The sequence below is a fragment of the Hydra viridissima genome, unplaced genomic scaffold, assembly GCF_058129835.1.
Source record: "Hydra viridissima isolate aposymbiotic clone 2 unplaced genomic scaffold, HvirCarnegie_v1 scaffold_11, whole genome shotgun sequence".
NCBI lineage: Eukaryota > Metazoa > Cnidaria > Hydrozoa > Anthoathecata > Hydridae > Hydra > Hydra viridissima.
This window is the reverse complement of record NW_028324310.1, coordinates 6,999,829-7,009,097: the sequence shown is the minus strand read 5'-3', so window position 1 is coordinate 7,009,097 and position 9,269 is coordinate 6,999,829. Positions and strand designations below refer to the sequence as shown.

Genomic DNA, 9,269 nt, shown 5'->3' with positions numbered 1-9,269 from the left:
CTCTTCCCTTGTACAAGGGATTAAGCAAGTTGGCAACAGAGTAAAAAAGGTTTTGACAACCAATGTCCGGAAAACGAACATCCAAGTTTTCCACCAGCTATTGGTGAAACATTTGTGCTGTTGGTGATGCCGCACCAGCCTTGATGAAATCCAGGCATTTGTGCCTCAGTGTGTAAATGTTTGAGATAACGAGGTGAATGCTTACTTTGTCTGCAAAGAAACATTCTGAAATCTCAGCAACTCTCCTCAGAATAAGCAAAATTTCGTCATAAAGATTGAGTTCATCTTCTGAAGGAATGACTGGAGCTAGTTTGGTGTCATCTTTTCCAGGAATGTCTCTAATGGAGCTGAGGATACGACGCATTTTTACAATGCTTTCCAACATCATAAAAGTTGAATTCCAGCGTGTTTTCACAGGAGTGATGATTTTCACAAATTTCAACTTATCCTTGCTAACAACATCACTGTCATCAAGCAACAGCTTTAGCTAAAAATTAAAATAGAATTATAAGAAACATAACATAAAAGTTGATTAGTACTATTTACTATAATAAAAAACTGATATTAACTATGTTATGTTTTTACTTTTTAAATGTTAACATTTTATCAGTTGAAAAATTTTGTCACACAAAGTGTACTAAGAAGTTTATATTGCGCTTGTATTGTATTAAACTATAAACTAAATTACTATAAAAGCGAAAAAAGATGTTAAACTAGTTACCTCTTTTTTAATTCTTTGCTCAGACAAAGATGACTTGTGGCATCTTGAACTTAATTCAGTTGCTCTTTGGATTGCTTCGTGAAGATCCAAACTGTCAAAACCTTTTGTTTCTTTGACAGTTGCTTCAACTGCCAAATTCAAAAGATGATCAGCACACAAAAGAGATGCATCTACAAAATTGCACTTGTTAATTGCCGCCTTCATATTAGCGGCTGAATCATGGACACACACAACGGACGAAACTCCATTATTTCCGGCCAACTCTGAAACATTCCTGAAAAGCAAAGTAAAATTAGTTGTTTGCTTTTTGATGTTTTAAAATATAAACTAATACTTTCGTTGTTATTTTAGATATAAATAAAAGTATTAATTTGTGACATTAATTTTAAACTAAATGGCGGATTTTGCTTATCTAAATAATTCAAACGATTAACTTAATTTACAGAAATTTTAACCTAATAAAAATTAAATAATAAAACATACTTATCCAGACGAAGAGCAATGGCTTCAGCTGTATGTCGTCCGGAAAACGGAGAAACTCCAATCACAAACATCCTTAATCGGAAGTCTTCACTCACATAGTGCAATGTACTGGCTTCGTATGCATCATTGTTTCTACTTTGCCAGAGGTCAGTTGAGATTGCAAATCCAGCGGTCTTTGGCAATTCCTCCTTTAGAATGTCATCCACACAGATTTTCACATTTTTGTACCACAACGGCAACCTAAAATTAAAATAAAAAATTATTGGTATTTCTCGTTACATATCAATATGGTTACCTACTAAGATAACCCAAAAAAAAATTGGTGTGGATTGGTCTTAAAAAAGTAGCTTTTTAAAAAATTTAGTTCTCTTGGAACTCCCATTGAATTGACTCCCCACAATAAAATTTTATTTAAAACAATTAAAATTTTTCGTACTTGAACCGGGAGTATGTTGTTGCAGCCTTCACATTCACTTTTGGGTTGCAGTAGTGAACAAAATCTTTAAAAGCTTCATGTTCAACCAAAGAGAGTGGCAAATTTAAACGGGCCAAAAACTTGACAATTTCAATGTCTCCTCTGAGCTGTTCGTTGTCTTGTGGCTTGTATTTGACCCAATGCTTTAGATTTTGGACCTTTTCTGCTGATGGTCCGGAAAGTCTTCCTCGTTTAACTCTACTGCCCAACATTAATGGTGTCTTATCATCTCGGACCTGCTCATAAGCCTCGTCTTCATTGTAGGTCTAAAAATTAATATGAAACCCATTAAAATACCTAATATTGAAACATTCATCAGCATTTATCAAAAGTTATTGATATTTATCGTTAAATCTTGTTAAATCTTGGTATTGTAATAGTAATAATAACTAACACATATGAAAATAAAAGTTAATATTTAAATTAAAAAAGTAAAAACGTTTGTAAACTTTATTGCACCTGTTTTAACTCATCAAAAGCAACATGGCGATTTTCCTCCAGGGCTGCAAACTGAATAGGATGCTTCCTTGTCAAATAGGATCTCATGCCAGATGTGTTCCTGTCCGCCAACTTGCAAATTGCAAAACAAAACTTGCATTTTGCAGTAACAAGTCGCTCTTCATCTGGTGTAGCACTGACCTCTTCATCAAAGTGATTCCAAATTTCGCTCCTTGACCTTGGCATTCTTCAAAATGTTGTTCAATAACAAATTTAATACTAATTCAAACTAAAATTTTAATATCTTTTCTTATAAAAAAAAATTTATTTTAAGAGCCTAATTATGTACATCTAAGTAATTTAAAGAGTATCCCAAAAACTTTTTCCCAGAGAGTTTTTAAAAACGTTTTTATTACAATTAGCTAGTTAATTTCGGTTCAGTAGAACCGTAATTAAAACCGTAACCAAAACCGAAACCGAAGTTTGAGTGAAGCCGAAATCGAAACAATCTGAAACATGAAAGCCAAATCAATATCAAAATAACATGAAATAACTATTTTACTTAACAGTGTCTCATAACTCATTACAAAAACTTATATATTATTCAAATGCATCTATCTATCGATCGATATTGTAGTTTTCTCGCAACACATCGATGAGATGACAACAACATTCTCTTCAAAAAAAAAACTATCTTTACAAATTTAGTCCTTCTTTTATACCAGACAATATCCCTCAAAAACGTCATAAAAACCAACAAGATTACGGAATTAATAATTTTGATAGTTGTTACAAACAACTATCAAAATTATTAACATAACGTTCTAACAAATTTCGCAACGGAACAACTTATCTCTATATATATCTCTATAGAACAATCCAACTGTTTATTTTTTTAAATAAAAACATACCGTTGTGTGACCTAACAAAGTCCTATGCTTTAAGAAAGTCCAAAATTAAAAATTGACAAATTTTGAAGATTTTTGTTATTTTTATCAAATATATATATATATATATATATATATATATATATATATATATATATATATATATATATATATATGATAATAATAACAAAAATCTTCAAAAACTCCATACCTATGACATTTTTTTATCATTCAAATTTGTTTGAATAAATAAATATTTGAAAAAATAAAATAGATTTGTTTTTGTAATGATTTATGGGACATAAGGCATTTAAACGATCAGTATGTAACATGATTTGATAAAAAATAGAACATGTGAAAATATTTTAATATTTGATGATCGCTTAAAGAATGATTTGAGAATAGTAACTTGATTCAATTGTCACGTGATTTCAATTAATAATTACTTCAATTTTTGTAATTGATAATTGATTTACCCACAAACGATTAAAACATCAATATAATTAGGAAATCATCATGATCCCACACTAAATAAAAACAAGTTTTCTAAACTTAAAGAAAAAACCTCCCTATAAAAAGTTTTGGTTCATTACAGTAGTAGTTTGAACCGTAATTTTGCCCGAAACAGAATAAGTAAAAGGTTGTCGAAGCAGAAATTTTGAATTCGGTTTCGGCCGAAACCGGTAGCGAAAGTTTCCATTCGTTACAATTAGCGGCAACATTTCAGCTAGACGATATTTTAATCACATAAGTATTTTTTACTATTAAAAAAGCGGTCTTTAATAATGAGTTTTAATCGAATAAACCACAATTGTTACGAATATTTAAAGAAAAACTTTTTCTTTTTTAAAAAAATAAAAATATTTTGGAGCGCTTACCGTGGTGTGACCTAACAAAGTCCTATGCTTTAAGAAATTCCTAATTTAAGAAATGACAAGTTTCGTATACATAAAATAAACATTTAAAGAAAAAAATTTAGTTATTTTATCTAACTAGATATCTAGCTTAAACAACAGAATTATTTTCCGCAAATGATTCTTTTATATATACGAAATTTGTCAATTTTTAATTTAGGACTTTCTTAAAGCATAGGACTTTGTTAGGTCACACCACGGTATGTTTTTATTTAAAAAAATAAACAGTTGGATTGTTCTCCTAACTGCCTGAGCCGTTTTTAACAACTTAATCTAAAAAACGGCGTTAAAAAATAGGTGATTATTATTTTTTATCAATATTTTAATCAATAAATTGAGTAAATATATTGCAAAATATTTTAACTTAACATTTAGTTAAATCTAATACAAAATATTGTAAAATATCTAATATAAAACAACTTAACATTTAGTTATATCTAATACAAAATTTTGTAAAATATTGAAAAGTTTTGAAAACCAAACGATATTTTATCGGAACGTATCGTACATATCGAAACTCAAAAATATCGTTATACAATTTTTATTGATAAATTATGCGATATTTATCGCTAAAAGCGATAATGATATCGTGCATATCGAAACCCAAACGATATTTTATCGGAATCATATCGTAACATATCGGATATACCAATTCATATCGAAACCCATTATCGTAAAAAATATCGGTTAGTTTTGATATTTTGATAACGATACGCAGATGCTTAATTGTATTCCAATTGGCTTGGGATGAAATTTTTTAAAAAGCATTCAATTTCAAAATTAAGAGTTAACCCCATGTCTATTATTTCCTATATTAATATTTAAAATGGACCAAACTAACAACTTCAAAATTGAATGATGGATCTTAACTCAAATTAAAACTTTAAACTTGATTTTTTAAATTAAAAATATCTGTAACAAAAAGCAAGATTTAAAAAAATATTTAGTAAACTAAAACAAATAGATTAAAATTCCTAATCAAGACCGTTTTTTTTTTTTCATGGTGGTCCAAGTCCGATATTTCGAATTGTTTAAATTTAAAACAAAATTTAAACGAAAATCTTCAAATACAGAGTAAAGAATGTCCAGGTCCCCCTTGGAACCGAATAAGACCGACCCGAACGAGCACCGGACATAAATAATATTTTACCAGACCTCGATTACCCGAACGGTAATTACCCGATAACGTTGACAAGATCGGGTAGTTGAAAAACTAATACCCGAACGGTACTGTTGATTGCACGGTGATTCAATACTTATTAAAACTTGGGATTTTATTATGCGCATGCGTTAGCTGCAAATACATAAATATCATTATTTTAATTAAAAGTGTTATGCTTTCATTTTACAGTGCTTACTAGTTTGCCCGTTTGCTTATGTTTTTTTGTTGTTGGTAAACTTGATCTTGTAAATATAGCAAAACCGATCACAAATGAACTTGATTGAGTATTGTAATTATTAGAATTTGAAGTAGTAAAGTTGCTTTATTGGGATCAACAAAGCTTTGTTTTTAGCGAAATTAACACATTTTATTCATTTATATTTTAGAAGAACTGAAATTTTTGTAAGATTTTGGTAAGTTAATAACAATACTCCTTCTTTTTATCTTTTCAAAAAAAATAGTCCCTATTACCAGTCATTTTTTTATAAGAAAATATAATGTTTTTGAATAGGGAAGGTTTCACGAAAAAAACTCCGTAAAATATGGCGAGTAATCACCAACAAAAACTTTCCAGAGTGTGTAGAATATGTGGAAACCTTTTAGGAAAAGACAGTTTAAAAACTGACAGTAAAATAGATCGAATTTATAAAGCTTTTGGAATAAATGTATCAGAAGATTCTCAGTGTAGTCATCCAGAGAAAATGTGCATGAAGTGTTATACTTCTCTTAGAAACATCGAAAATAGAGGCAGTAAAGTTTTCAAAGCTCCAAAAATTTGGGTAAAATGTCCAACAGTTGAATGCAAATGTGTTTTTGGTATTCCTGGTCGAAAACCTCTATCTAATGTTGGGCGACCAAGAAAGGTTAAAAAATGGACAAAATTTCATATAAAATCATTTCTTGATTCATTGCCTATACAAGAAGATAAAGAAATTTTAACAGAACTAAACCATGAACTAAATCCACATATAGTTTTATGCATTTGTAAGATTTGTGGGGAAGTTATGAATCAGCCTGTCATGCTAAAGAACTGTCAACACTCATTCTGTAGCTTGTGCATTTTATCAAATGTTAAAGATAAATTAGAAAATGATTCAAATTGTCCATTATGTAAAACTAACATCACAATTGACAGCCTATCATATTCTGTCCATATATCTGAAATTATAAAACATTTAACTATTTGACAAAAAAGTATTTTTGAAAGACAAAAATTTTGAAAATCATGACTGCAGAAAAATATCAAATAGCACCATAAATGAAAACGACCAATTAGTTAGCATAAACAGTTTTTACCAAATCACTGACACAAGTGAAATCCCACGAGAAGCCAATGATGCTGTTTTACATATCATTAAAAAAAAGTTGAATCAGTCCAAAACATCTACAATAGAATTTTCATCCGGTGGGCCTAGGGTAAGAAATATGTTTTAACTTTATAGCAAGTTAAATAGTGTTTACTTTTCTATTATGCTAGATATAATTATAATTATTAGAATTGTAGTAGTATTTAAACTTTTATTACATCATTTTAATGCAATCTATATTTTAAGCAAGAGTAAACTAGTTTGATTTAGTTTTTTTAATATTAAATATAACTTATAAAAAAAATATAAAATATTATTTTATTTTCTATTTTAAGTAATGTTTTGTTTAATTTACAGCCACTTTGTTTTGTTTCTGCTCCCAAAGCTTATAAAGATAGCGCAAACTGTAGTAACAGCACTCTAAGAAAAAGACAAAAATATTTATTGGAACAATTCAACCATACAGCTGGTAGTTCTAAGGACTCTAAAATCTGTCAAACAGCTGTAATGTTAAAGTCATATGATAATGATGAAGCAAATGAAATTTTAACTAAAGCCAATATTGGAAGAGTGGATTTAAATGCAGAAGAAATGGTTGCTTTAAAAGCTGATATGGGTATTCCTTGGAATAAATTGAAAACTATGGCTAGGTAAATATAAATATGGAACTTAAAATACTTTTTGTAATTTCGTTTTTTATTTGAGAACTTGTAGTTCATTTTTACAATTGTTTATAATTGCAAAACTTATTGCTTGTATATTATTATTCTAGGTGGTTAAATTCGAAAAATATTAAAATTGGTTCAAACAACAAACAAAAAGTTGTTGCAAAGGAATGGGCTGGAAATGATTTAGTTGTTTTAGATGGACCATTTACATTTCAAAATGAGAATAATAATGCTGTTGTTGAAATTAAACTAGCTCCTTGGGCATATATCAACGACCTACCTCAAAATATAGAAAACCTACTAAATCTTATGGAAAAGTAATAACTCATTAATTTGAGATATTTTTAATAAACACTTAAATTTATAAATTACTAGAAAAATAAAAGTTAATCTTTATACTAATTTGTATAAGATAAGTATATATATATATATATATATATATATATATATATATATATATATATATATATATATATATATATATATATATATATATATATATATATATATATATATATAAATGCATATATGTGTATATACAACAAACTGTTTTATTCTATATAATAAAAAAGTGTATTGCATAAAATAATATATTTAATGCTCAATGCTAATAATGCCTTGATTTATGAATTGATTTGACTTTTTTTGATATTTTTTTATTTATAGCATCAACCATTGCTTGACTTATGCAATTCGATTCCAAAGCTAGTTGTAGACCTTGGATTTATAGATACTGGTGTTCACTTACAATCTATTGATGTGAGCCAGAAATTTAAAAAGTTATTTTCATATTATTCTAAGTGTCATAATATTATGAATAGTTCACACTATTTCAAAGATAATGATATTCAGGAGCTTGGTAAATATTTAACTGACTTTTTCGATTTTACTCTTGTAAATTTTTCTCTTGATTGTAAATTATAATACCTAAACTACCTCTTGTTATTTTTACAGTATGATATTATTGAGTATTATTTTTCTTTATGTATTGTATAATGGAAAATTTCGTCAATTTTTAGATTTAGCAATCAAAAAACTCATGGAATTTTATAGATTTACATGGCCAGATGCTTCTGTAACACCTAAAATGCATTTACTTGAAAACCATGTATATCAGTTTATTGAAAAATGGAGATTAGGAATCGGTGTGTATGGTGAACAAGGTGGTGAAAGTTTACACGCCGAATTCAACAATCTTAATAGATTATTCTGGCATATGAAGGGTTGTAGTCGGCTAGAAAGCACTGTTAAAGAACATTTTTTAAGAAATCATCCTAAAGCAAAAGATATAAAGCCAATTGTAAAAAAAAGAAAAATGAGTTAATAAAATTTTACAAATATTTTTGTAAAAGAATTTTAAAATTAGTTGAAAATTTGTTATAAATTTTAAAAGTTTAAAAGAAAAACAAATTCCTAATTTAAATTTCATTTTCAAATTGACCTTATTGATTTTAACCCTTAAGCATAAATAAGCTAACCTTACATTTTTTTCAGTCAAAAAAATAAAATAATTTTTGCCTAACGTTATATAAATTATCTCGATTTAAAAAAATGACTGGTGAAAATGATTAATATAAAATTTTTCCTTAGAGTATCGAGAATAAGAATAAGTTTTAATTTTTATCCAAAAAATTTTCAGTCGCAAGATATTCTATAAATAAGTGAGGGGATGCTGTTTTTTTTTCACCTAAAAACTTAATTATTTTAAACAAAAAAATCTCTTACTATACGACTTATTATTATTATTTTTTTTAATTTAATAAAGAGCTTATCAATTATATAACTTAAAAACTTTTTATTTTTTTGATTGCGAAGACTAAATAGACATTTAGAAAGGAAATCAATCACTAAAGTTTTTAGTTTTTACGGAAAAACTGCTCCGCCATTTTTTTTTATTTTTTATATAGTGTAATTTAATGCGCATGCTCACAATAACATCCTACGCTTAAATCACCGTGATTGGTAATCCGTGAAAAAAAAAAGTCCATTTTCTGCAAAAATAGATATTTCTAAAAAATTACCAAGGTTGGATTATAGCCGCAAGAATCCTATTTTCGCATAGCATTTTGGTACTTAAACAAAATTAAATATATCGCGAGGTTAGAATTATTTTGGGAGAAGGTTTTAATTTTTTTCTATGACATTTTTTTTTCCAACAAGTCTAGATAAGACGCCTGCCCATGAAAGTGAAGCTGAAAAACCAGGTGATACATT

At 28.1% G+C, this 9,269-nt stretch overlaps 1 pseudogene across 1 annotated transcript; it reads left to right on the top strand.

Moving 5' to 3' along the window:
• Positions 1–5,286: 5,286 nt before the first annotated feature.
• LOC149881942 (uncharacterized) lies at positions 5,287–7,814 on the top strand (annotated as a pseudogene). The gene is made up of 5 exons (XR_016445152.1): positions 5,287–5,493; positions 5,592–6,496; positions 6,745–7,037; positions 7,160–7,372; positions 7,722–7,814. The product of XR_016445152.1 is annotated as an uncharacterized LOC149881942 (transcript).
• Positions 7,815–9,269: the final 1,455 nt, after the last annotated feature.